General features: G+C 40.3%; 2 protein-coding genes across 5 annotated transcripts in view; one reads left to right on the top strand and one right to left on the bottom strand.

Annotated features, from left to right (window-relative positions):
* The window catches only part of GPSM2 (G protein signaling modulator 2), a 58,315-nt gene extending 55,267 nt beyond the window's left edge, over positions 1-3,048 (bottom strand). For all 4 annotated transcript variants that reach the window (XM_036109906.2, XM_036109905.2, XM_078072650.1 and 1 more), the window contains exon 1: positions 2,783-3,048. The gene's annotated coding sequence lies outside the window, so the exon portion shown is untranslated. The remainder of the gene's footprint in view (positions 1-2,782) is intronic.
* The window catches only part of AKNAD1 (AKNA domain containing 1), a 120,293-nt gene that overhangs the window by 54,451 nt on the left and 40,370 nt on the right, over positions 1-25,472 (top strand). The window contains exon 2 of the mRNA XM_078071772.1: positions 25,089-25,201. The gene's annotated coding sequence lies outside the window, so the exon portion shown is untranslated. The remainder of the gene's footprint in view (positions 1-25,088; positions 25,202-25,472) is intronic.

Below are 25,472 nucleotides of genomic sequence, written 5' to 3' on the forward strand. Positions count from 1 at the left end.
ACTGATGATTCACACTAAGCCCAATTTCTACAAAAAAAACCCTCCTGAATGTGTATATATTAGTCCTTGCCCTTTCTGATCTGTAACCTTTTTATTAATAAATAAGGAGAAATAAATCCCAAATGCAAGAGGGTTAAAAATGTCTAAAAAGGGTCCCTAGAGAGTTTGAATTTTGAATTCTTTATAGGAAAATGTAACTTTGTCCTCCTCCAAAAGTTATCACTATCCTGTGGAAAAATGTTTTATTTAATTCAATAATGTTATGAGATGATATGGGAAGAATGATTCTAAATAAAAAGGACCATAAAAAGCTTTTTGGAAGCAAGGATATCTGTACTGCACCTTGAAGGATGGGTAGACCTTATTACGCAAATGAAGGAAAGGCATTCCAGTCACAGGGAAATGGCTCAAGCAAAAGCAAGGAGGTAAGAATGCACAGAATGTATGCCAGGACAAGCACACTGGGTTGGGAGTAGGAAAAGTTAAGAAGGTGCTAAAGTGTTAGGGACTGTGAATATGTATGTGGCCTTGTATTAAACCTTGCAATTTTTTCAACAAAGGAATAGCAAAGTCGGATCTGTGTTAAATAAACTGGCAGCAACACAGGGTAAAGGAGGGAGACAGAAGGAAGATACTTCGAAAACTCCAGAAGCAACTACTGAACAGGAAGTTTTCTCTTATCATCTCAAAACACCAAGCAAATTACTTTGCACATAATCGATGCCCAACAAACGTTTTTTAATTTCTTGCCTGGGAAGAAGATAAGAACTATGAAGTAGCAAAGAATCCTATACTAGTGAGAAAACTGGGCTTTAATACATATATGCTCCACAGTAAAGAGTATATTCATATTCATGTAAATAACTCAGGAAAGTTCTACTTAATTTTTTACTGTTTTTATAAAGATGATTACAGGATATTGAAAATGTTATGATTTATAAGGTACTGAAAGGAAGACAGCAGTCTTAAAAGGAGGACTGAAATATTTCTGCATAGTTCCCAATAAAACACAACACCTACAGGCATCTTAAAAGTGGATTGTGTCCCTACAAATGGAATCCAGAGACCTGGAGGAGATTTAAACAACTGCAGAGAAGCAACAGAGCATGTGCTCTGAGATCAGGTCACAGTTTGACTTATTAGTTATATGATCTTGAGCTAGTTAAACTCTCAGAGTTGGTTTGGGCATAATGACACTTATCCAACATGTGTTGTGATGATTAGAGATCCATTTTATAAAGTATCTGACCCAGTGCCTGGCTCTGGTACTTAACAAAAGTACTCAATAAAGTATAGTAGTAATAATGATAGTAGCTGTTATTACTTTTTTGAATGTCTATTAGATTTAGAATAGTCTAAATCTACATCAGTTTTTTAATTTTCAAATTCCAGAGAACTAATTAAAAATTTTACCGTTTAGGTAAATCTTAAGTACAAGGCCATTTAAAAAATTACTATAGCCTATCTTCGTTGTAATTAGCCTAGTACCAAGTCTGAGATTTATATTAAAATATAACATTTGTAACCCTGCATGTCTGATTTAATAACATTAGAAAATACAACTAAACTGCTGATCTAGCCAAAGCAGATCTGGGGGGAAACGCCTCTACAACAATACCATACAACTTCTTACATTGTATCTGCTCCACTCCTTTATTACAAATAATAGCCTAAGAAGGAACTTGCCAGAACGAATCCATGGTAAGGTGGAAAGGAGAGTAAATCTGAGACTGCCCTTACACCATCACCCCTCCAGCCCTCACTCTACACACACAAACAACCCCCGCCCCCCCAGGTCAATCAACAGTGATCGTTTAGAAGTAAGCAACATAAAAAGCAAAGAAAGCTGCTTCTCGAATAGGGACAACCCAAGCAAAAATGGTCTTTATCAGAGGTAATCACAGTGTGGTTATCAGACCAGAAATCTTCGGGCACCCTTCTAAAGTGGCAGCCTGAAAATTCAGCTCGGTTGGTATGTTAACCCCACACACACCACGAAAGACTCCAACTCAAGTTGACAGAATGGAAAGCCAAGAAGCTCCTCTGCTTAAACTCTGCGGCAGAGTTAAATTATGCATTAAGGCACATAAAATTTCCATCCTTACTCGTTTTCTTTAACGGAGCTCAAATGATACCAGTTAAAATGATCTAACTGGTTACCACTAAAACAAAGAAAATTATAGATTTTCCACGTTTTAACTCTTCGAAGATATCTATAGATGATACAGATTTTCGGATAAGGGCTTTATTAACATCCTCTGCTTACTAAAACTTTTTGCAGCAACTACCAATATCTACGGTAACTCGACAAGTCGGTGCCCCGAACGCATGAATTGAAATATGGTAAACGCAGGTGTTTGACAAACACTGCCCGCTTTAGACAGCAAGCGCATGACTACAAGTGAATGCTATCTGCCTCGGATTAATTCCACGGGGATTCGGGTTTTTAATCCACTGTTTGTTACACTCAGAATACGTGAGGAGTCGCTGTGCCCTATCATACTTTTTATTTTTTTAAAAAGTTAGGGAACAAAGCTCTCAAACTTGACTCTCATTTAAAAGTCTCGCAACAAGAAAGCAACTCGCACTTCAGCCAGCTGCTTCTCACCCCGTTCCTGGTTTCCTCACTCGGGTCACCGCCGCGCGGGTCCCCGCCGCCCACCCGAACAAAGCAGGCGGCCCCCAGACCCGGGCCACAGAACCTCCTCACCCAGCCCCGCACACACACGCCCCTCCCAGCCAGCTCCCTCCGCGGGGCGCCCTGAGACGCCTCAGAACTCACCTCCCGCGGGCCGGCGAGTCCCGGGAGCGCGGCGGCCGCGACGGAGCTGCAGCAGCGGCCGCCTCAGGCGACGGACGGGTGGCCGCGGCCCCTCCCCCAGGCGGGTCCGCGCGCCGGGGGCGCCTCGCCAGGCAGAGGCACTGCGGGAGGCAGGCACTCGCCCCCCGCCTCCGCTCGCCGCAGGTCACGTGGGCCAGAGCTCGCGCGGCTCTCCTCCCCACCCAGGGGTCGCGCGGCGCCGCCGGCCTCCACAGCTCCCCTCCTCTGCGCGTGCGCCCCAGCTCCAGTAGTTCCCATTCAAACCGACAACGCCCCGCGTCTTTCGGACCCGCCAATGGCCAGCGCGGGGGGCGGGGCGGGGCGGTTGTCCGCGCCTCTGCCTCCACCGTCCCGGGGCGGGGCACTGCGCGTCAGGCTGAGGGGGCCCCTGGGGGGCTTGGCCCCCCGCTGTTCTGGGGCCTGTCGTCAAACACCAAGTTGAAACTGCTTTCCTGCCCTCTTACTTCTTCTTCAGACACTGAAGGGTGGAGCGATAAGTATCGTCCAAAGAGTGTTCAGAGAGGGTCTGGCCCGGACCCCTTTAAAAGATGGGCGCCCAGAACAAATGCGTCCTGCGCTGACGGCTCGGTCCAGCCTAGAGAACGAGTTTCCCAAGCGGCCTATGCGGGATGTTTAAGAAAAAGGGCTCTGTGACAGGAACAGAGGGACCCGTGTCAAAGTCCGAACAAGGCAGCCTCAGTTCTTGCGGCCCTGTCACAATTCCGGCGTTTCCAGCTGTTAAGAAAGCAAACTTGTGTTGACTGCAGAGTTGCCGGATCCCAGGAAAACTGGGTGGCACTTGACTCGGTTTCAGGCCGCTATATTCCAGATACACTGGGAAAAGGCAGTTTTATTTCCATGCACCTCCTCCATTATCAGGTTTAACCAAAACATAGGTCTCAGTTCTTCACAGAAATACCAAGACTACAGGCTCTTTGGGCTAAAGAGTCGGATGAATTTAATTAGATTATTTCTCAAACATTTCTCCACTGAAATGAAATTTAAATGTTTCTGCAGGGTGTGTTAGAGAAAACCCCACTTTCAGTATCTCCCTGAATGATGGCCATAACCAGTGATCCAAGCAGCATTTCTCTTCCTGGGAACGTGTTATGTATCGCAAATTGGTTAAAATAACAGCTTTGGCATCACACTTGACCTGGATTTGAGTTACATCTTTGCCACTTATGGGCTGATTGACCTTAAAGGAGTTACTTATCCTCTTTAGCCTTAGTTTCCTCAACTGCAAAACACAGGTAATAAAAGTGGTGGTTATGCTTCCGTGAGGTAAGTTTTGTTAAGCGCCTGACTGCTTGATAAATGGTGCCTATTATTATTATCAGCAACTGCCTTTAAAATCAGGTACTTATAAACGACAACTGAATTAGATGGCTGTACCATTTCAGAGGTAGGTATTATAATTCTTTCTTACTCATAAATTCTTTTTTGGGTGTTGATAGAATGTTTTCCTATCAACCATTGTCCAAAACAAATCATTATGTCCCGCCTGCAAATCTTCTCTTACACATGTGACTTTCTATCACTGGTATTAGTTATCTCCATCTTACTCAAGTTGAATTAGTTTTTAAATTATCTTTTAAAAGGCATAAATCAGATTATGTCACTCTCCTATTTGAAAACCTTTAGTGATTTATCATTTGATTTAAAATAAAATCTAAATTCCCTACCATGGCCCACAAAGTCCTAAGTCATCTTGCCCTATCCACCTCTCTACTCTCCAGTATTTCCTTCTCCTCCTGGTTTACTTTGCACCTCGCTCCAAGTACACAGGATATTTCTCCAGCCCTAGAGCAGACCTAGCCTCAGGGTTCTCTCAGAGCCTTCTCCCTGGCAGTTCCCCCTGCCAAGATTTTTTCCCTCAGGCCCTTTAAATGGCTGGCTACTTGTCTGCCCTCAGCTTTCAGCTTATTCATTACAGTATTTAGCAAGTATTTATTAAGTTTCTGCTATGTGTCAGAAACTGTTCTAGGTGCTGGGAATATAGTAATGAGCAAGAGGGAGCCCAGCCCCTGCTTCCATGGAGTTCAATAAAAATAAATAAGAAAAATACCAGGTTGTGACAGGTACCATGCAGAGAATTCAAAGGGGGGTGATGTAAGGGTGAGTGACTGAAAGACAACTTTACATTGAGGGTCAAGGTAAGAAAGTCCACTTTGAGAAGACAGTATTCAAACCAAGACTTTAATTATAAGGAGCCAACTTTTAAGCAAATCTCAGGGAAGAGAACATTAGGCAAAGGGAACAGCTAATGCAAAGCCCTGTGAGGGCAAGCTTTGTGGGTTTGTGAAACTGGAAAAAGACCACTATTGCTTAAGTGAAATGAGGTAGAGAAGAACCTACAGGGTGAAGTCATACCAGATCATGTAGACCTTTGTAAGCCAGGACAATGAGTTTGGGCTTTACTTTCTAAATGTAATAGTAGCCAGAGGAAGATTTAAACATGGGAATAACTTCATTTGTTTATATTTTTAAAGGAACACTCAGAAACAAAACCAGAATTTCAGACATTCTATAAGACAATTAGCCCAGACTCTTCACAAACATCATTGTCATGAAAAACAAACCAACCAAAAAAGGTACATGAATCTTGTGGAGTCCTAAATCAGAGAGAGAGAAAATGAGAGAGAGAGACTATAAAAGACATTTAAGAAACAATTGGAGAAATTTGAATATAGATAGTATATTAGGTAATATTATAGAATTACTGTCAATTTTCCTAGAGGTAACATGGAATTATGGTTATATAGGAGAATTTTTTTATTTTTAGGAGATGCAAGCTGAAGTACTTAAGAATAAAAAACCATGACTTCTGCAACTTATATGCAAATGGTTCAGCAAAAGACAGAGAAAGGAGAGAAATACAAACTATTAACAATTAGACCTAGGTTAAGATATATCTCTTACTCTTATACTATATTATTCATGTATTATTCTTTTACTTTTTCTAGAAATTTGGAATTTTTCAGAATAAAAAGTAGGGAAGAAAATCACTCCGTAGACTTCCATGTCTGAAAGTAATAACCCAGATACCCTGTTCACTCTCTCACTGAAAACAACTTAAAATGCTTTCAAATATTTAAAAAAATATATAAAATTTATCAATGACCTAGCATTCAAGTAAGGATTACTCAGAAGCTAGGAACTAGTAAAATAGATAAGCAGATGAACTTGAGATTTAGTTGTCATGGTCTCATGAGACATGGAAAAAAGAGACAAAGGCCAGGTCCTACCAAGATGAGGAATCGAATAAGAGACTCCACACATAAGCCAGGATCTCCCAAAGTCCTTGTCAACCTTTTCTCAGAAGACAACAAAAGAAAATTGCCTGCAATCGTCCTTAACATAGAATAGAGGAGGATATATCTCCTGATATTTTTTTTTTCTGTGTTTTTTGTTTTGTTTTGTTTTTTTACCAAAGGCAATAATCTGCTCTACATGACTTGTCTGAAACTCAAGCACATAATTTACTTTAAAGTGGTTTCAGGTTGATGGTGCCCCTAGGCAACTGGTAAAGGTGAACCAAATCACCACTAGAGACTGTTTGTATCTCCCCAAAATTTGTATGTTTAAACCTAATTCCCATTGTGATAGTATAGGGAGATAGGGCCTTAGATTAGGTCAAGAGGGTAGAGCACTCATGAATGAGATTAGTGCCCTTATAAAAAAGACCCAAAGAGCAGCCTCACACACAGGGATACAGTAAGATGACAGCCCTCTAAGAACCAAGAAATGGGCCTTCACCAGACACGATGTGCTGGCACCTTGATTTTGGACTTCCCAGCTTCCAGAACTGTGAGGAATAAATGTTTTATTTAAGCAATCCAGTTTATGGTATTTTGTCAGCTCAAGCCAACTAAGACACCGACTTGATCCAGACCCCCAAAATTTACACAGCAGAAGTTCCAAGAAATGTGAACTCTCAGTCAAATTACAAATCATACAAAGAAACAAAGCATCTTATACAAGAATTAGCAGGAAAAAAATAACAAAATCAAACTCTTAAAGACTTTGAAATTGTAATTACCAGCCATAGAGTATAAATATGTTTAATAGATTTAAGGCAATAAAAGATTGAAGATACGAATAAAGAGCAAAATTCTTTCAAAAATGAACAAGCAGGTTTGAAAAAGAATTTAAAAAACCTTATAGACTTAAAAAAAAAAGACACATAATAATTAAAATTTAAAAGTCAACAGGCAGGGGATACCTGGGTGGCTCCATCGGTTAAGCACCCAAATCTTTTTTTTAAGATTTTATTTATTTATTTGAGAGAGAAAGAGCGCGCACCAGGGGTGGGGGTGGGAGGGGCAGAGGAATAGGGAGAAGCAGACCCCTGCTGAGCAGGGAGCCCGATGCAAGGCTTGATCCCAGGACCCTGAGAGCATGACCTGAGCCATAGTCAGACACTTAACCAACTGGGCCTTCTAGGCACCCCAGCATCCAACTCTTGATTTCAGTTCAGGTCATGGTCTCAGAGTAGTGAGATCAAGCCCCACTTTGGGCTCTGTGCTGGGCATGGAACCTGCTTAAGAATATCTCCCTCCCTCTGTCTCTCCCCTCCTGCTTGCTCTTGTGCTTTCTCCCTAAAAAAAAAAAAAGTCAATGGGCAGGCTTAACAGCAGATTAGACATGCTGAAGAAAAAATTAGCAAACTAGAAGATAGAACCAAATTAATTTTTTCACATAAAAGAGAAACATGGAGGATAGAGGGAGATCTAGCATGTCTAATCAAAATTCTAAAATGAAAAGAAAATGGACAATACCTTAGGCAAGATTTTATTTTATTTTTTTTTATTTTTATTTTTTTTATTTTTTTATTTTTTTTAAAGATTTTACTTATTTATTTGAAAGAGAGAGAATGAGAGAGAGAGAGCACATGAGAGGGAGGAGGGTCAGAGGGAGAAGCAGACTCCCTGCCGAGCAGGGAGCCCGATGCGGGACTCGATCCCGGGACTCCAGGATCATGACCTGAGCCGAAGGCAGTTGCTTAACCAACTGAGCCACCCAGGCGCCCCAAGATTTTAAAAAAAGAAAAAGAAAATAGATATTTACGCATAAGATAATGAAAATACAGAGCACCAAAAGCAAAGTAACTTTACAACCATTGCAAGAGAAAGGGCTGACTACCTCCAAGGAAACAACACTTAGCTGACAGGTGACTTTGCAACTGTAAAAATATAACCCAGAAGAATGTACTGAGAGAAAATGACTGTCAACCTAGAATTATTTAACCAGTAGAAATATCTTCTAAAAATGAGAGTGAAATAAAGGCATATTTAGGTAAACAAAAACTGATTTTGCCATCACAGACCCTCACTAACTGAAGTTATGAAGGTTATCTTTCAAGTAGAAGGAAAATGATTTTAAATGGATACAGATGCAAGAAGGTGGTGATAACCACAGTAAGTGGTAAACATTTGGATACCACTATTAACTGATGTCATTGTTCTTTCTTGTCTTGTAAATTCACTCATTCATCTATTCAAGAACATGTTTTTAAATACCTATTATGTGCTAAACACTATACTGAGTGCTAGGGACATAGCAGTGGCATTTTTACTGCATTTCCACATTACTTGAAAACCCCTCTGGTGTTAACACTGCTGATATTGACACTTCCTTGATCCTTTCCCAGTGCCTTGGAGAAGGGAGAGAGCAATGAGTGTGCATAGCCTTACAACATGCAAGGTTGTTAGGATAGCCCAAGCTTAGTGTTGTTGTTTTTTTAAACATATGGAATTTTTTTATTTTTTATTTATTTATTTTTTAAAGATTTTATTTATTTATTTGACAGAGAAAGACACAGTGAGAGAGGGAACACAAGCAGGGAGTGGGAGAGGGAGAAGCAGGCTTCCCGCTGAACAGGGAGCCTGATGCGGGGCTCGATCCCAGGACCCTGAGATTATGACCTGAGCCAAAGAGAGACGCTTAACGACTGAGCCACACAGGTGCCCCATATGGAATTTTTTTAAAGATTTTATTTATTTGGGGCACCTGGGTGATTCAGTCGTTAAGCGTCTGCCTTTGGCTCAGGTTGTGATCCCAGGGGCCTGGGGTGGAGCCCTGCATCGGGCTCCCTGCTCAGCGGGAAGCATGCTTTTCCTTCTCCCACTCCCCCTGCTTGTGTTCCCTCTCTCTGTCAAATAAATAAAATCTTTAAAAAAAATTTTTATTTATTTATTTGACAGACAGAGTGAGTGCACAAGCAGGGGGTGCAGAAAGCAGAGGGAGAGGGAGAAGCAGGTTACCCACAGAGCAGGACCCTGGGATCATGACCTGAGCTGAAGGCAGATGCTTAACCCACTGAGCCACCCAAGCGCCCCCGTTTTGTTTTGTTTTTAAGATAAAGCTACAGTGGCTGGACTTTCCTCTAAGTTATAAATGACGCCACTGAGTCAAGACAAATTTGAATAATCAAGGAGAAAACACTTGTTTCTTCCCTTTTCAACAAAGTCTATCAGAGAATAACAGTGCTCCCTTCACTGAAACCAAGTCAGAACGTTAGGTGTAGAAGTTCCTCAGCAAGAATGTGGACTTCGTAGCTCTACCTTTTGGAATAAAAGAGGAAAAAAATGAGGGGGAAAGAGCTTTCCAAAGGAATACCTAAGAAAAGGGGCATGGGAAGGAGACCTCAAAATCCAAGGGAAACAGCCTGTTAACAGATTTAATCTTCCATTTGAAATGTAGAATGATTTAATATGGGTGGCTGGGTGGCTCAGTTGGTTAAGCATCTAACTCTTGGTTTTGGTTCAGGTCATGATCTCAGGGCCCCGAGATCCAGCCCTGTGTCAGGCTCCATGCTCAGCAAGGAGTCTGCTTCTCTCCTTCTCCCTCTCCCTCTGCGCCTCTCCTCTCTCTCTCTCTCTCAAATAAATAAATAAATCTTAAAAAAAAAAGATAAAAAAAAGAAATGTAGAACGAATTAATAAATAATGATAACTAAGAATTATTGATGCTAAATATATGCCAACACTGTTCTAAGCACTTACATGTTTGAGGATTATCCCTGGACCCTCACTGATAATAGAGACTAAATGAATTAATATGTGTAAAGTGTTTAAGACAATGCCTTATGCATAATAAGTACAAATTTTAATATTTAATCTTTACAACAACCCTGTGTCAGAGGTACTAATAGCACACCCATTTTATAGAATCTTAGGTTGGTTTCCTAGAAGCAGATCCTGAAGCAAGGATCAAATATGCATGATTTATTGAGGAGGGACTTTTCAGAGTGACCTTGTAAGGAAAAGAGTGAAACAGGATAGGAAATAGAAAAGGGCCAAGTAAGAATGGATCTTAGAAAATCTTAGCCTTGGTCCGATTCATACAAGGAGGTCTCTAGAGTCTAGAGCATAAACCATAAAATTAGCCTGCACTTTACAGAAGAGTGGCAGCTTTTTGTATCCCTGTATTGGGATGGGGTAGGGTATAACTTCCCCAGCTCCCTGTAGTGCACACTCTACAGAGAGATGGACAGCTGTACTCCTTAGTAGCCAATCTCACAGGTCTGGGAGATGGGGGTACTGGTGAGTAAAGGGTACCTGGACAGGGCACCTAAGCAGCATATGCACAGCTGGTAAATGGCAGAACCAGTCTGTCTCAGGGGCCATGTTTTTAACCTCTCCCTATACTGCCTCTTATAAAGTCAAAAGGAAAATGACAAATGGAGACATATGTGATAGACAAAGGGTTAATACTGCTTATATTTAAAGAGCTCTTACAATGAAACAACCCAACAAAAAAAATGGCAACAACTCAGGACGCCTGGGTGGCTCAGTTGGTTAAGTGTCTGCCTTCAGCTCAGGTCATGATCCCAGGGTCCTGGGATCAACTGGGCTCCTTGCTCAGCAGGGAGCCTGCTTCTCCCTCTCCCTCTGCCGCCCCCCTGCCTCCCGGCTTGTGCTCTCTCTCTCTGACAAATAAATAAAATCTTAAAAAAAAAAAAATGGCAACAACCCAATAGAAAGGCAAAGGATAAGGACTAGCACTTTACAATGTAATTTTAAGAGACCACAATCAGCCCACATATGAACTTCAGCTTCACTAGTTTTTAAATATATTCAAATTAAAACCATGGGATACTCTTTTTGCCTACCAGATTGTAGATGAAAAAGAATGATAATACTCAATGTTGGTGAGGATATGATGAAATTAATCCTCTCACATGTTGCTGTTGGGGCTAGAAATTGGTACAACCATTTCAAAGGGAGATTTTGTAATATATATCAAAAGCTTCTGCACCTCTTGACCAAATAATTCCATTTTTAAGGACTCTACTTACATAAATGATCAGACAAGTGTGCAAAATAAATGTACCAGATGTTCATCACATTAATTGCACAATCATTTATAATATGGAAACATTAGACACAACTTACATGCCTAAAGATTAGTGAAAACAGTACTTGTTCATCCATACAATGAAATATTACACCAACGTTAAAAATGATGTCTTAATACACAGTCTACATAGAGAATGACCATAGACAAAACAATTCCTTAAAGTTTAGGAGAAGTAGGGGCGCCTGGGTGGCTCAGTCACTGGGTGTCTGCCTTCGGCTCAGGTCATGATCCCTGGGGCCTGGGATTGAGCCCCGCTTTGGGCTCTCTGCTCTGCAGGAAGCCTGCTTCTCCCTCTCCCACCCCCCCCCCCGCTTGTGTTCCCTCTCTCGCTGTGTCTCTCTCTGTCAAATAAATAAATAAAATCTTAAAAAAAAAAAAAGTTTAGGAGAAGTAGCTGTTCTGCCTAATTCGTAGAAACAAACACAGAACATCAAGCAAAATGAAGAGACAGAGGAATATGCTCCAAATGAAAGAACAAGACAAAACATTTAAAAAAAAAAAGAGCTAAATGAAACAGAGATAACTAATCAACACAAAGAGTTCAAAGTAATGTTCATAAAGATGCTCACTGGACTGGAGAAAGAAGTGGATAAATGCAGTGAGAACTTCAACAAAGAGATATAAGATATAAAAAAAGAACCAATCAGAATTAAAGAATACAATAATTGAAATGAAAAATACATTAGAGGAGGGGCGCCTGGGTGGCTCAGTTGGTTAAGCATCTGCCTTCGGCTCTGGTCATGATCCTAGGGTCCTGGGATCGAGCCCCGCGTCGGGCTCTCTGTTCAGCAGGGAACCTGCTTCTCCCTCTCCATCTGCCTGCTGCTCTGCCTGCTCGTGCTCTTTATCTCTCTCTCTCTGTCAAATAAATAAATAAAATCTTAAAAAAAAAAAGAAAAATACATTAGAGGAAATCAATTGTAGATTGGAGGATACAGAAGAACAGATCAGTGATCTGGAAGACAGGGTAATGGAAAGCACCCAAACTGAACAGCAAAAAGGGAAAAAGAACAAAAAGCAAGGAGGATAAGTTAGAGGATTCTTGATAACATCAAGTGAACAAACATTTGCATTATATGTGTGCCAGAAGGAGAACAGGGAAAGAACAGGGCAGAAAATTATCTGAAGAAATAATAGCTTAAAACTTCCCTAACTTGGTGAAGAGAACAGATATCAAGGTTCAGGAAACACAGAGAGTTCCAAACAGGATGAACCCAAGGAGATCCACACCCCAACATATAACAGTTAAAAAATATATCTACAAAATTAGTTAAGGGGACTCACAAAATAAAAACATGTGAAATATGACAACATATACATAAAATGTGACAGGGAGAGTAAAAATGAAGTTCTTTTAGAATGTGTTTGACTTTAAGTGACCATCAGCTTAATACAGACTGCTATATACTTAGGATGTTATGTATAAACCACATGGTGACCACAAACCAAAAGCCTATAAAAGATACCCTAAAAATAAAGAGGAAGAGGCCAAGTATAACACTAAAGAAAGTCATCAATCACAAGGAAAGAGAGCAAGAGAAGAAAAAAGGAACAGGAAACTACAAAAACAACCACGAAACAATTAACAAAATGTCAATAAGTACATACCTATCAATAATTACTTTAAATGTAAATAGTCTAAATTCTCCAGTCAAAAGACATAAGGTGACGGCAGGGATGAAAAAATAAGACCCACCTACCCACCTATATGCTGCATGCAAGAGATTTAGTTCAGACCTAAAGACACCTACAGACTGAAAGTGAAGGGATGGAAAAAGATATTCCATGTGAATGGGAACAGGGAAAAAAAAAAAAAAAAGAAAGCCAGGTTAGCAATACTTACACAAAATGAACTTTATTTTTTATTTTTATTTCATTTTTTTAACATTTTAAAAATTTAAATTCAATTAATTAACATATAAAATGAACTTTAAAACAAAGACTGCAGGGGCACCTGGATGGCTCAGTCGGTTAAGTGTCTGACTCTTGATTTCAGCTGAGGTAATGATCTCAGGGTCATGAGATAGAGCCTTGCATCAGGTGCCCTGCTGAGTGGGGAGTCTGCTTGAGATTCTCTCTCTCTCTCTCTCTCCCTCTGCCCCACCCCCCTGCTCTCTCTCACTCTCAAATAAATAAATCTTAAAAGAGTCTCTCTTCCTCCCTCCCCCCACCGTCTCTCTTAAAAAAAGAAAAACAAAACAAAACAAAACAAAACAACAAAAAAAACAAAGACTGCAGCAAGAGACAAATAAGGGTATTACATAATGATCAATCCAACAAGAGGATATAGCAATTGTAAATCTGCATCCAACATTGGAGCATCTAAATACATAAAGCAAATATTAATACACATAAAGGGAAAAATTGACAGTAATAGGGGACTATAACACCACACTTACATGAATGAATAGATTATCTAGGCAGAAAAATCAATAAGGAAACTGTATCTTTGAATGACATAATAGATCAGCTGGACTTAACAAATATATACAGAACATTCCCTCCAAAAACAACAGAATATGCATTCTTTTCAAGGGCACATGGAAGATTCTCCAGGATAGATCACATGTTAGGTGACAAAATAAGTCTCAGTAAATATAAGGAGCTTTAAATCATATAAAGTGTCTTTTCTGACCACAATGGTATGAAACTAGAAATCAATCACAAGAAAAAAACTGGAAACACCACAAACACATGAAGGCTAAACAACATGTTATGAAACAACCAAGAATCAATGAAGAAATCAAAGGAAATTAAAAAATACAGGGAGACAAATGAAAAAGAAAACATAACAGTCCAAAATCTTTGGGATGCAGCAAAAGCAGATCTAAGAGGGAAATTTATAGTGATACAAGCCTACCTCAAGAAAGAAGAAGATCTTAAACAATCTAACCTTACACATAAAGGAACTAGAAAAAGAAGACCAAACCCCAAGGTTACTAAAAGAAAGGAAATAATAAAGATCAGAGCAAAATTGGGGGCCCCTGGGTGGCTCAGTTGGTTAGGCATCTGACTCTTGATTTTGACTCAGGTCATGATCTCAGGGTTGTGAGATCAAGCCCCATGCTGGGCTTTGCACTCAGTGGGGAGTCTGCTTGAGATTCTCTCCCTCTGCCCCTCCCCCCTCAGATAAATAAAAATAAATCTTTTTTCTTAAAAAAGATCAGAACAGAGGGCGCCTGGGTGGCTCAGTCGTTAAGCGGCTGCCTTCGGCTCAGGCCATGATCCCAGAGTCCTGGGATCGAGTCCCACATTGGGCTCCCTGCTCAGCGGGAAGCCTGCTTCTCCCTCTCCCACTCCCCCTGCTTGTGTTCCTGCTCTCGCTGTCTCTGTCAAATAAATAAATAAAATCTTTAAAAAAAAAAAAGATCAGAACAGAATTAAATGAAATAGACACAAAAATAGAAAGAAAACATCAATGAAACCAAGATCTAGCTCTTGGAAAAGAAACAAAATTGATAAGCATTTAGCAAGATTCATCAGGAAAAAAAGAGGACCTGAATAAATAAAATCAGAAATGAAAAAGGAGAGTAACAAGCAACACAACAGAAGTGCAAAAGATTATAAGAGACTACAATGAAAAAATATATGCCAACAAACTGGACAACCTAGAAGGAATGGATATATTCCTAGAAGCATACAATCTTCTAAAACTGAATCAGGAAAATGTAGAAAATATGAATAGACTGATTACTAGTAATGAAATTGAGTTGGTAATCAAAAAACTCCCAACCAAAAAAAGACATTCCACATTCATGGATTAGAAGAATTAATATTTTTAAAATGTCCATACATTTTAACACAGCAACCTACAGATTCAATTCAATTCAATCCCCATCAAAATACCAATAGCATTTTTCACAGACCTAGAACAAATAATCCTAAAATGTGTATAGAACCTCAAAAGACCCTGAATAGCCAAAGCAGTACTGAGAAAGAAGAATAAAGCTGGAGGTATCACGATCCCAGATTTCAAGATATACTACAAAGCTGTAATAATCAACACAGTATCATACTAGCACAAAAATAGACAAATAGATCAATGGCACAGATAGAGAGCCCAGAAATAAACCTATGCTTATATGTGGCAAATTAATCTACAACAAAGGAGGTAAGAATGTACAATAATAAAAAGACAGTCTATTCAATAAATAGTGCTGGGAAAACTGAACAGCTACATGCAAAAGGATGAAATTGGATCACTTTCTTAGACCATACATGAAAATAAACTAAAAATGGATTAAAGACCTAAATGTGAGACGCAAAACAATAAAACTCCCAAAAGAAAATATAGGCAGTAATCTCTTTGATATCAATCTTAGCAACATTTTTCTAGATATGTCACCTTAGGTAAGAGAAACAAAAGCAAAAATAAGCTATTGGAATTACACCAAAATGAAAAGCTTTTTGCACAGAGAAGGAAATCATCAACAAAACAAAAAGGCAATGTATCGAGTGGGAGAAATATTTGCAAATGATATATCCAATAAGGGATTACTATCCAAAATATACAAAGAACTTACACAACTCATCATCAAAAAAACAATCTAATTAAGAATGAGCAGAGGAACTGAATAGACATTTTTTCCCCAAGGAAGTTATACAGATGGCCAACAGAGATATGAAAAAATGCTCAACGTCACTAATCATCAGGGAAATGCAAATCAAAACCACGAGATATCACCTCACATGTGTCAGAATGGCTAGTATCAAAAAGACAAGAAATAATAAGTGTTGGTGAGGATATAGAGAAAAAGGAACACTTGGGCACTGTTGGTGAGAATGTAAAGTGGTGCAGTCACTGTGGAAAACAGTATGGTGGTTCCTTAAACAATTAAAAATAGAAATACCATATGCTCCAGTAATTCCACTACTGCGTATTTCCCCAAAGAAAATGAAAACACTACTTTAAAAAGATATATGTGGGCGCCTGGGTGGCTCAGTCGTTAAGTGTCTGCCTTCAGCTCAGGTCATGATCCCAGGGTCCTGGGATGGAGTCCCACATCGGGCTCCCTGCTCCACGGGAAGCCTGCTTCTCCCTCTCCTGCTCCCACTGCTTATGTTCCCTCTGTCACTGTCTCTCTCTATGTCAAATAAATAAATAAAATCTTTAAAAAAAAAGGATATATGTACCCCTATGTTCATTGCAGCATTATTTGCAATAGCCAAAATATGGAAGCAACCCAAGTGTCCATCAATAGATGAATGGATAAGGAAGACATTTTATACATACATATAGATAGAGATATATATGGAGAGATATATATATCTATATATATATGGAGAGAGAGAGAGAATATTACTCAGCCATAAAAAATATGGGGTACCTGGGTGGCTCAGTCAGTTAAGCATCTGACTCTTGATTTCCCTCTCCCTCTGCCCCTACCCCCGCTCTCTCTCTCTCAAATAAATAAATAAATAAATAAATCTTTTTTAAAAAATGAGATCTTGCCATTTGCAACAACATGGATAGATCTAGAGAGTATTGTGCTAAGTGAAAGAAGTCAGAAAGAGAAAGACAAATACCATATGATTTCACTTATATGTGGAATCTAAAGAAAAAAACAAACCCAAATGAATAAACAAACAAAGCAGAAATAGACCCATTAACACAGAAAACAAACTGGTGGTTGCCAGAGGGAAGGGGGGGTTATTGAGCAAAAAGGGGTTAAGGTGAGTGGGAGGTACAGACTTCTTTTTATGGAATGAATAAGGGTTGAAAGGTACAGCACAGGGAATATAGTTAAGGTATTATAATAGGGTTGTATTGTAACATTTGGTAGTTATACTTGCAGTGAGAATAGCATGATGTATAGAGCTGTGGAATCACTATGTTGTATACTTGAAACTAATGTAATATTGTGTGTCAACTATACTTCAAAAAAAAGATGGCTTAGATGTATACTGGTTGACATAGATACAATATATTGGATTGAGTTCTTTAAGGAGTCTGTTTCAAACACTATAAATATTAACATTTTCTAACACCTTTCACAATGAACACGTATTACTTTTTGTAATAAGAAAAAACTAGTCAATGTGGATAATAGATAAATGAGCAAAGGACTGAGATAATTCACAAATGAAAAAATAAAATATATTATTTATATTTCATATATTTTCATAAATATATGAAAAATGTCCAACCTTATCAGTCATCAAAGTGCTGCAAATTAAAACAACATTGAAATACCTTTTTTTTTAATTGACAAAGTTTTTTTTAACGGGTCAGTGTTACAGAGCATGTCAAATTATCACTGCCATGTTGCTGGTGAGAACATATGCTTGTACAGACTTTTTGAAATCAATATTAGGAATATTAAAATTTTTATACTTGCCCTAATACTTTCCCACCTAAGAATTTATCCCAAGGAAATAATTTAAAATGTAGGTAAGGATGTTTACTGTTGTATCATTTAAAAATATTGAAAACTGGATACAATCTAAATGTCTGTTGTTAGGAAAATGATTTATTACAGTGTAGCCATGTAGTGGATATAACTATTAAAAATAGACATTTATTTCAAAGTATAATAACACGAGGAAGTATTCTGTATGTTCAGTGAAAAAAAATGCATGTTGCAGAATTGCTTATTTATTTTGATCCCAACTATGGAAAACATGTTTAGTAAACACTAGAAAGAATTATGCTGAAGCCATCTAGTCTGGACATTTCTGTACTTCCCCCATTTTATACAATAAGCTAAAAGCATAAAACAATAAAAAAGGTTAAAACTAAGAAAAAATACCATGGATCTGAATATTCTCCCATAAGTATGCTCTCTGTTACTTCCTTCTAGTGGCTTTCTATTAAAAAAATTTTTTTAAAAATACATAGATATGAAACAGGGGTAAATAGGGGTGAGGGGATAACAGCTTAGGAGTTTGGCAGGGGTGAGGGAATCTGCTCTAGGGTGGCTAATCATTCTTGGATTGAGGGCATTCCAGGATGCAGAACTTTCTATTTTAAATCCAGGACAGGAATTGGTGAAGGCAGGTGAGCCTACCACAAACAAGGTAGGTTTAAGAAACCTGTCCAAGAAAGAAAAGCAAGTAAGTAGTTCAAGACTTTAACCAGGAAACAGCCCTGTGTTCTTTTACAGGGTTAACTTTTGGGGTTCTCTAAAGCTGAAGTGGTCAATATCACTGCTTAACAGTAGATCTGGAGGCTGCCTGTTAGCAAGGCAATCAAGTGCTTTTAATTCACAATTCATGTGGTATCATGTACAAAAGAAGTTGCACAATGAAACTTACTTACTACCCTGTTATTCCAAATATCTCTTCGTAGGGTGGATCCCTTAGAAAGGAGGCAGGACTCTCATGACTACCCTGGCAATCTCCTGTGTGTTGAACTTCTAAGAGTCTGTTTGCCTTTAGGATAATATGCGTACTCAAATGTTCTCCTCTGAAGATTATACCCATTATTTTATGACGCTATTATCAGTCTTAATTATGGGATTGCAGATGTGCCCAGAGGTTCCCTTGATGGCAAATCATACAAATCTAAATTGTGGTCATTTAGAACTCTTTCTACTTTAGTGGCTAGACTCCAGCTCAGATAGGTGTCACTGACCCTCCCCCAACTTTTTTTTTTTGGCATCAATAGGATCTCAGTGAGACCATGATCTCAGAGACATAAAAGACTAAGTAATTTTTTAGAGATGCCTCACTTCCCGGTTAGCTCACATTCCTTCCAAGTCATCATACATATACTTGCTAGCATGCTGGAAGGATTATGAAGAGTAGGTCTTTCAAGAATATTGAGCAACACTCCATATCAATGTCTATGAATTCGCCTTATTGCTTCTACTTACCACCCATTACAACTGCCCACCCCCTGACCACAAGCTTTCTTTAAGACATTTGTGAGTTCTGGAATGCCTGGGTGGCCCAGTTGTTTAAGTGTCTGCCTTTGACTGAGGTCGTGATCTCAGGGTCCTGGGATCGAGTCCCGAATCTGGGGCTCCCTGCTCAGTGGGGACCCTGCTTCTCCTTCTCCCTTCTACTTCTCCTGCCTGTGCTCTCTCTCTGACAAATAAATAAAATCTTTAAAAAAAAAAGACACTTGTGAGTCCCTTAAACCCATTTAGAAGGCTTACAGGAGTTCTCTCCATCAAGCTAGGCATAAAGGTTTTTTTAGTCCAGCTTCCTCAATTAAATTTCTACATTTACATGCTCTTCCCTTAGGGGAAGAGGAGGGAGAGAGGGAAAGAAGATTTGACATTTATTGAATACCCTCCATGTGTCAGACACTGAGCAAGATACTGCATATTTCTGTCATTTAATTTCCACAAACACCTTTTATCCCCATTTTGTGGATGAGGAAACCGAGGTGGAAATCACTTAGATAACTTATTCAAGTTCCTCAATTAAGAAAGAGCAGAGCTGAGTCTGGTTTATAAAAATGTGTGCTCTTTCCACCCTCCTCAAACAGCCAAATGGGTCTTCCTCTCTGCTTGCCTTCCTCCTTCCTCCCCATTCCCTCCTCCCTCTCTCTCTCCTTCTTCCTTCCACCAATATTTTAGAATTGTAAAAGGCTATTGGAGAGATACACAGAATGCTCTGAAAGCTTCTATCAGGGGAAGCAGGCCTCGTATAGGAGGTGACAGAAGGTTCTAGAGGAAATGACATGCTAAGGGATGAGTAAGAAATAACCAGGTAGAGGGAGGAAGGTGGAGTGGCCACTTTGGGCAGAGTGAACAGCATGAAGTGAAGGCCCCAAGGTGGCAAGGAGACCGGGTATCTGAGGAACAAAAGAGATGAAGGGCAGACAGTAAGAGGGAGGAGTGAAACTTGGCTGGTGAGGGAGACAGGGACAAGGAGAGCGAGTGTTGGCAGCTCGGGGAGAGGGTTCTGGCCCTTCCCTGAATGCACCTCCCCTCACCTGAAGCCCTGAGCAAGAGGAGTATTTTCAGTCTTTACAGAGAAAAGATTTTTTATCTTTAGAGTAGTATTTTTTTAAATGAAGGCCTTATTGGCACTTTGGAGGTGATCATTCTTTTTCCAGGGCTGCTCTGTACCTAGCTCCCACCCTGTTTCCAGGTACTAAATGCCAGGAGCACCTTCCCAGGCAGGCAGCGCGGTGATAACCTCATACACCCCACAGTTTCTGAAACCCTTGGCAGTGACCCCTGCCTCCTACTGAGAACCAATACCCTCGTTGGGGCTGCCGTGGTGTCCCTGCCACCAACTTCACGACTGGGCTTTAGCCCTTCATCCACCGATAGCCAAACTCTTCTTTTGGTGGATGGCCTTCCCTACAGATACCCCAGTGGTGCAGGTTTGTGTCTATGACATACTAGGAACATTTGTCATTCCATCAGGTAACTGTTGAGTCTCTGCTCTGGGCCAAGGTTGGGAGTAGAGATAGGCTAGTGACAGAGACAAAAGTGAAACGATTCGTTATAACCTGGTGGGGAAAGTGCAGCCGAGGATGCTTGTCCGGGAATTGGAGGTGGCGGAGGAGGTGATGGCCTCTCCTGGCCAAGGAGGCAGAGAGGACAGCAGCACATTTTATGGAGACAGCAAACACAGGTGAGCTTGGACGGCTATAAATAGCTTGGCATTGTTGAAGCATGAATTTCAAGTCCAGGTGTGGCAGGAAGACAGGTTGGAGAGGTAGGCGGCCCACACAGTTCACAAAGGGCCCCGTATGCCAAGCTAAGGCGCTTGGATAATATGCAAAATAAACTCCCAAATGTGTTCTACTTGCAAATCTTCAGTCATCCTGAAATGGTAACATCTGGATGAGGTGTATAAGAATTTTCTGAAGAGGGCGCCTCTGTGTGGCTCAGCCGTTAAGCGTCTGCCCTTGGTCCAGGTCATGGTCCCAGGGTCCTGAGATCGAGCCCCTCATCGGGCTCCCTGCTCCACGGGGAGCCTGCTTCTCCCTCTCCCACCCTCCCTGCTTGTGTTCCCTCTCTCGCTGGGTCTCTCTCTGTCAAATAAATAAATAAAATCTTTAAAAAAAAAAAAAAGAATTTTCTGAAGAGCTATACAGATCAGGTTATTGCAGCTGGGCCAAAGTTTCTCTCTGGCTCTTTAACGTCAATTATGAAGTTCTCATGTGCCTTGGAGGATTTTGAAGATTCTTTTCATGTATGTTTTTTAACAGCTTTATTGAGCTGCAACTGACATAATAAATCACACAATTTGTCAAGTTTGACGTTTGCATGACATATTTATACTTCTGTGAAATGAGCACCACAATCAATGTATCCGTCAATTGAGAGAGGGAAGTGGGGGGGGGATGGGCTAGATGGGTGATGGGGATTCAAGAGGGCCTTTGCTGTGATGAGCACTGGGTGTTCTATGTAGGTGGTGAATGAGCTGACTTGTACTCCTGAAACCAATATTGCACTGTGTTAACTAACTATAATTTAAATAAAACTGAAAAAATAAATTAAAAAAGATATATATATATATCCATCAATACTAAAAACGTTCTTATGCCCCTTGGTAATCCTTCCCCCCAACCTGCACCCCAACCCCAGGCAATGAGTGATTTGCTTTCTGTCCCTATATATTACTTTGCATTTTGTAGAATTTTATATAGATGTATACTCTTCTTTGGCTTATTTCAAATGGCGTAATTATTTTGAGATGCCTCCAGTTGGTTGCAGGCATAAATAGCTATTGTTTATGGTTTTTTTATTTATTTTTTTAAAAATAAATTTTATTTATTTACTTATCTGAGAGAGAGAGAGAGAGTACTCATGAGTGAGTGGGCAGGGGAAGGGCAGAGGGGGAGGGAGAGGGACAAGTAGACTCTGCACCGAGCATAAGCTCCACAGGGGGCTCGATCTTAGAACCTTGAGACCAGGACTCTGAAACCAAGAGTCGGTCGCCTAACCGACTGAGCTGCCCAGGTGTCCCAATCATTCACAGTTTTTTTTTTAAACCTTCCACTTTGAGGTATGTCTTCCTATAGTATTTACTGTATCTCAACAAGTTTGCTCCATGAGATGACAAAGCTCCATTTTAGGAGGGGCTTTGGGGGTAACAGGCACAAAAGATACCAGCTGGGGAAGAAATGGTGAGGCATAGGTCCTGGTTTTCTAAGAATTCTCCAAAATATAAAATAGAGTACTGTGATAAACAAAATAATGGCTCCCAAAGATGCCTACATCTTAATCCCTGGAACCTGTGAATATCACTTTACAGGTCAGAAGAGACTTTGCAGGTGTGATTAAGTTAGGGGTTTTGAGGGGAGGAGGTTATCCTGAATTATCTGGGTGGACCCATTTTTTTTTTTTTTTTTTATTTTATTTTATTTATTTGACAGAGAGAGCCACAGCGAGAGAGGGAACACAAGCAGGGGGAGCGGGAGAGGGAGAAGCAGGCTTCCCGCTGAGCAGGGAACCTGATGTGGGACTCGATCCCAGGACCCCGGGATCATGACCTGAGCTGAAGGCAGACGCTTAACGACTGAGCCACCCAGGCGCCCTGGGTGGACCCATTTTTGTAATCACAGGGGTCCTGTGAAGTGAAAGAGGGAGGTATGAGGGTCAGAGTCAAAAAGAGATTTGAAGATGGTGGGACTCCTGGGTGGTTCAGTCGGTTAAGCATCTGCCTTCGGCTCAGGTCATGATCCCGGGGTCCCGGGATCGAGTCCCACATCAGCAGGGAGCCTGCTTCTCCCTCTGCCTGCCACTCCCCCTGCTTGTGTGCGCACTCACACGTTCTCTCTGATAAATAAATAAAATCTTTAAAAAAGAGAGAGAGATTTGAAGACGTTATGATGTTGGCTTTGAAAATGGAGGAAGGACTACCGGGCCAAGGAATGCAGATCACCTTTAGAACTGGAAAAAGCGAGGGAATGGATTCTCCCCTAGAGCCTCCAGAAGGAATGCAGGCTGCTGACACCTTGCTTTCAGCCCACTGAGACCCATTTTTGGACTTCTGACCTCCAGAACTGAAAGATAATAAATTAGTGTTGTTTTAAGCCACTAAGTTTGGGATAATTGGCTACAGCAGGAATAGAAAATTAATAACCAATCCTGTTAAAAAAAAAAAAGCTCTGTTGCTTCTGACCACTTCTATTTCTTCTTCCACTTTGTGACACGTGGTCTCATAGGAGTGGCAGCAAGTTGGCTTTGGAATCAGACTGAGCTGTCCTAGCTGCTCCTTTGAGCTCGTTTCCTTAGCCTACAGCAGGGATGATAAGAGTATTTATCTCGGGGGGCCATGGAAAGGATTGATGAGATGAATCAATCCCAGCACATAGTGCACCCTCCATAAAACTGCTTTCTTTACTTTCCACCTAACACTAGAATCCAAGGGACAAATCCCCCCTGCTAGTGCCCCTCTGTGTAATTTTGACTAAATTGCTGTCTCTCTTTCAATCTGTTGAGGTTAAAGGGAAATACCTATTAAGTCTCTGAGAGTGTTTAGTTAGAGTTTGTAATGTGGCTGGATACTCTTGGTTAAAAAGTGTTATTTAGATGCAAAGCACTGTTATCTTTTGAGCTGGTAATTATTTCCTGGCCTAAATTGTTTACACTGTCCTGAGTTTCCATTTCTGAGATGATGATATTGCTTGAATGGTGAAGAAACACCTCATCTGGATATTGTGTGCCTTAATTAATGTTTATGAAGCCTACACAAGCCAATCATAATAGGCTGAATGCTAAGCATTATTTTCCTTTTGTATGGCTGTCATTTCTAGGATCTTAATATAGCAAGCAAAACTGTCCAATAAAAATTGGCATTTCAGCATTGGATTAGGTAATATTTACATCATAGTCATGTTGGGGGGAGTCTCTGGGCTTTTTATAAAGAAAGGGGTTAAGGAAGTAGTGCTATTATTTTTCTACAAGGACATAATTAATATTCTGGCCCCCCTTATCTCTGGGGGTTGCCAAACTTAAGCAAGAAAGTTTAGGGAAAGGACAAGGCTTTTTTTTTTTTTAAAATAAAGCTTCTTTAAATCAATGTTCTTTAAAATTTGTGATTAGAATTATTTTTAGAAAATCAATTGGCAGGAGTTTTCTAACTGTTTCCAAAGCACAGCAAAGGTCTGTGCTTTACAGCACAAATTAGACCATCCAAGATGACTGCATGGTTATGTCAACGGGAAAACTGGATAAAGAGACAGCACTGACCCCCAACGCGGGGAGGACACCAAGCAAGGGCTGCTGGTAAAACACAGGGAGGAAGCTTCTCCAAATACTGTTCACTCACAGTTTCAAAAGCTTTTTGCTCGGAATTTTCAAATAGTTTCAGGGTAAATAATTTGTAACAGGTGGTCATCAGATTCGTGCACACTTACCAAAGGCCTACATCTCCAAGGCGGGCTATAAATAATATACCCATATGGGTCTCAAGGGAACACTGGGTTGATTTGTTGTTCCAACACAGTGTCTCCTTCCTGCCACTCAATGACAGGAGAAAACCAGACGGCCATGCTGAAAGGTGTATGGTTACAGCTATAGACACTGCTTTTGTGGGCGCCCACACTTCTGAGATAAAGTTAGCTGAGAGCATTACAGCACGTAATCAAACGGAGTCATTGCAGAGGTAATGTATCACATTACCTTTGAAAATACTTGAATCCAGAAACACCATACACTGGATACAAAATCCATGAATACCTAGCCTCTGGGCGTGGCCTAGGACATATTATTCTGAACCATCTCCTATTTGCCTTCATGGGTAAATAGACACCTGAGCTAGAAATAGAGGGAGAGAATTTGAAAAATAAAAGAGTCAAACTAAGTATTTTTGAATGCTCTTAAGAGACCACACACACACACACACATTCACACACACACACACACAAGTTTAGATCACATCAGAAGTTCCTTAGGTAGTCTTCAAAGTTAATTTCTTGCAATTGAAGGAACACGGAAGAAGCAGGCACACCATGATTTGGATGCTCAGTTTTTGTTCTATTTAATTGCAGCCAACTTCCTACTATTGAAAAAAAGAAAGATGATTTATAATGAAAAGATTGCTCATCTGTATCGAAAAGCTCACGGGTTCACTCTATGATGTCCAGAGACCCCCAAGATGGAGGTGAGTTTCTATTGCTACCGCTATTGTTTTACCTCTTTGTGTTGACTGTGGCATGTGTTGGTTGAAGACTTAAAGCAGCATATTGCTCTAGGCGGTACAGTACATTGTTGCAGGGGCGCCTGGCTAGCTCAGTCAGTAGAGCATGCGACTCTTCATCTCAGTGTTGCGAGTTTGAGCCCCACGTTAGGTGTAGAGATTACTTAAAAATAAAAAATAAAGATTTTATTTATTTATTTGAGAGAGAGAGAGAGAGTGAGAGAGAGCAGGGGGA

This window comes from Halichoerus grypus, chromosome 5 (assembly GCF_964656455.1).
Source record: "Halichoerus grypus chromosome 5, mHalGry1.hap1.1, whole genome shotgun sequence".
NCBI classification, from domain to species: domain Eukaryota; kingdom Metazoa; phylum Chordata; class Mammalia; order Carnivora; family Phocidae; genus Halichoerus; species Halichoerus grypus.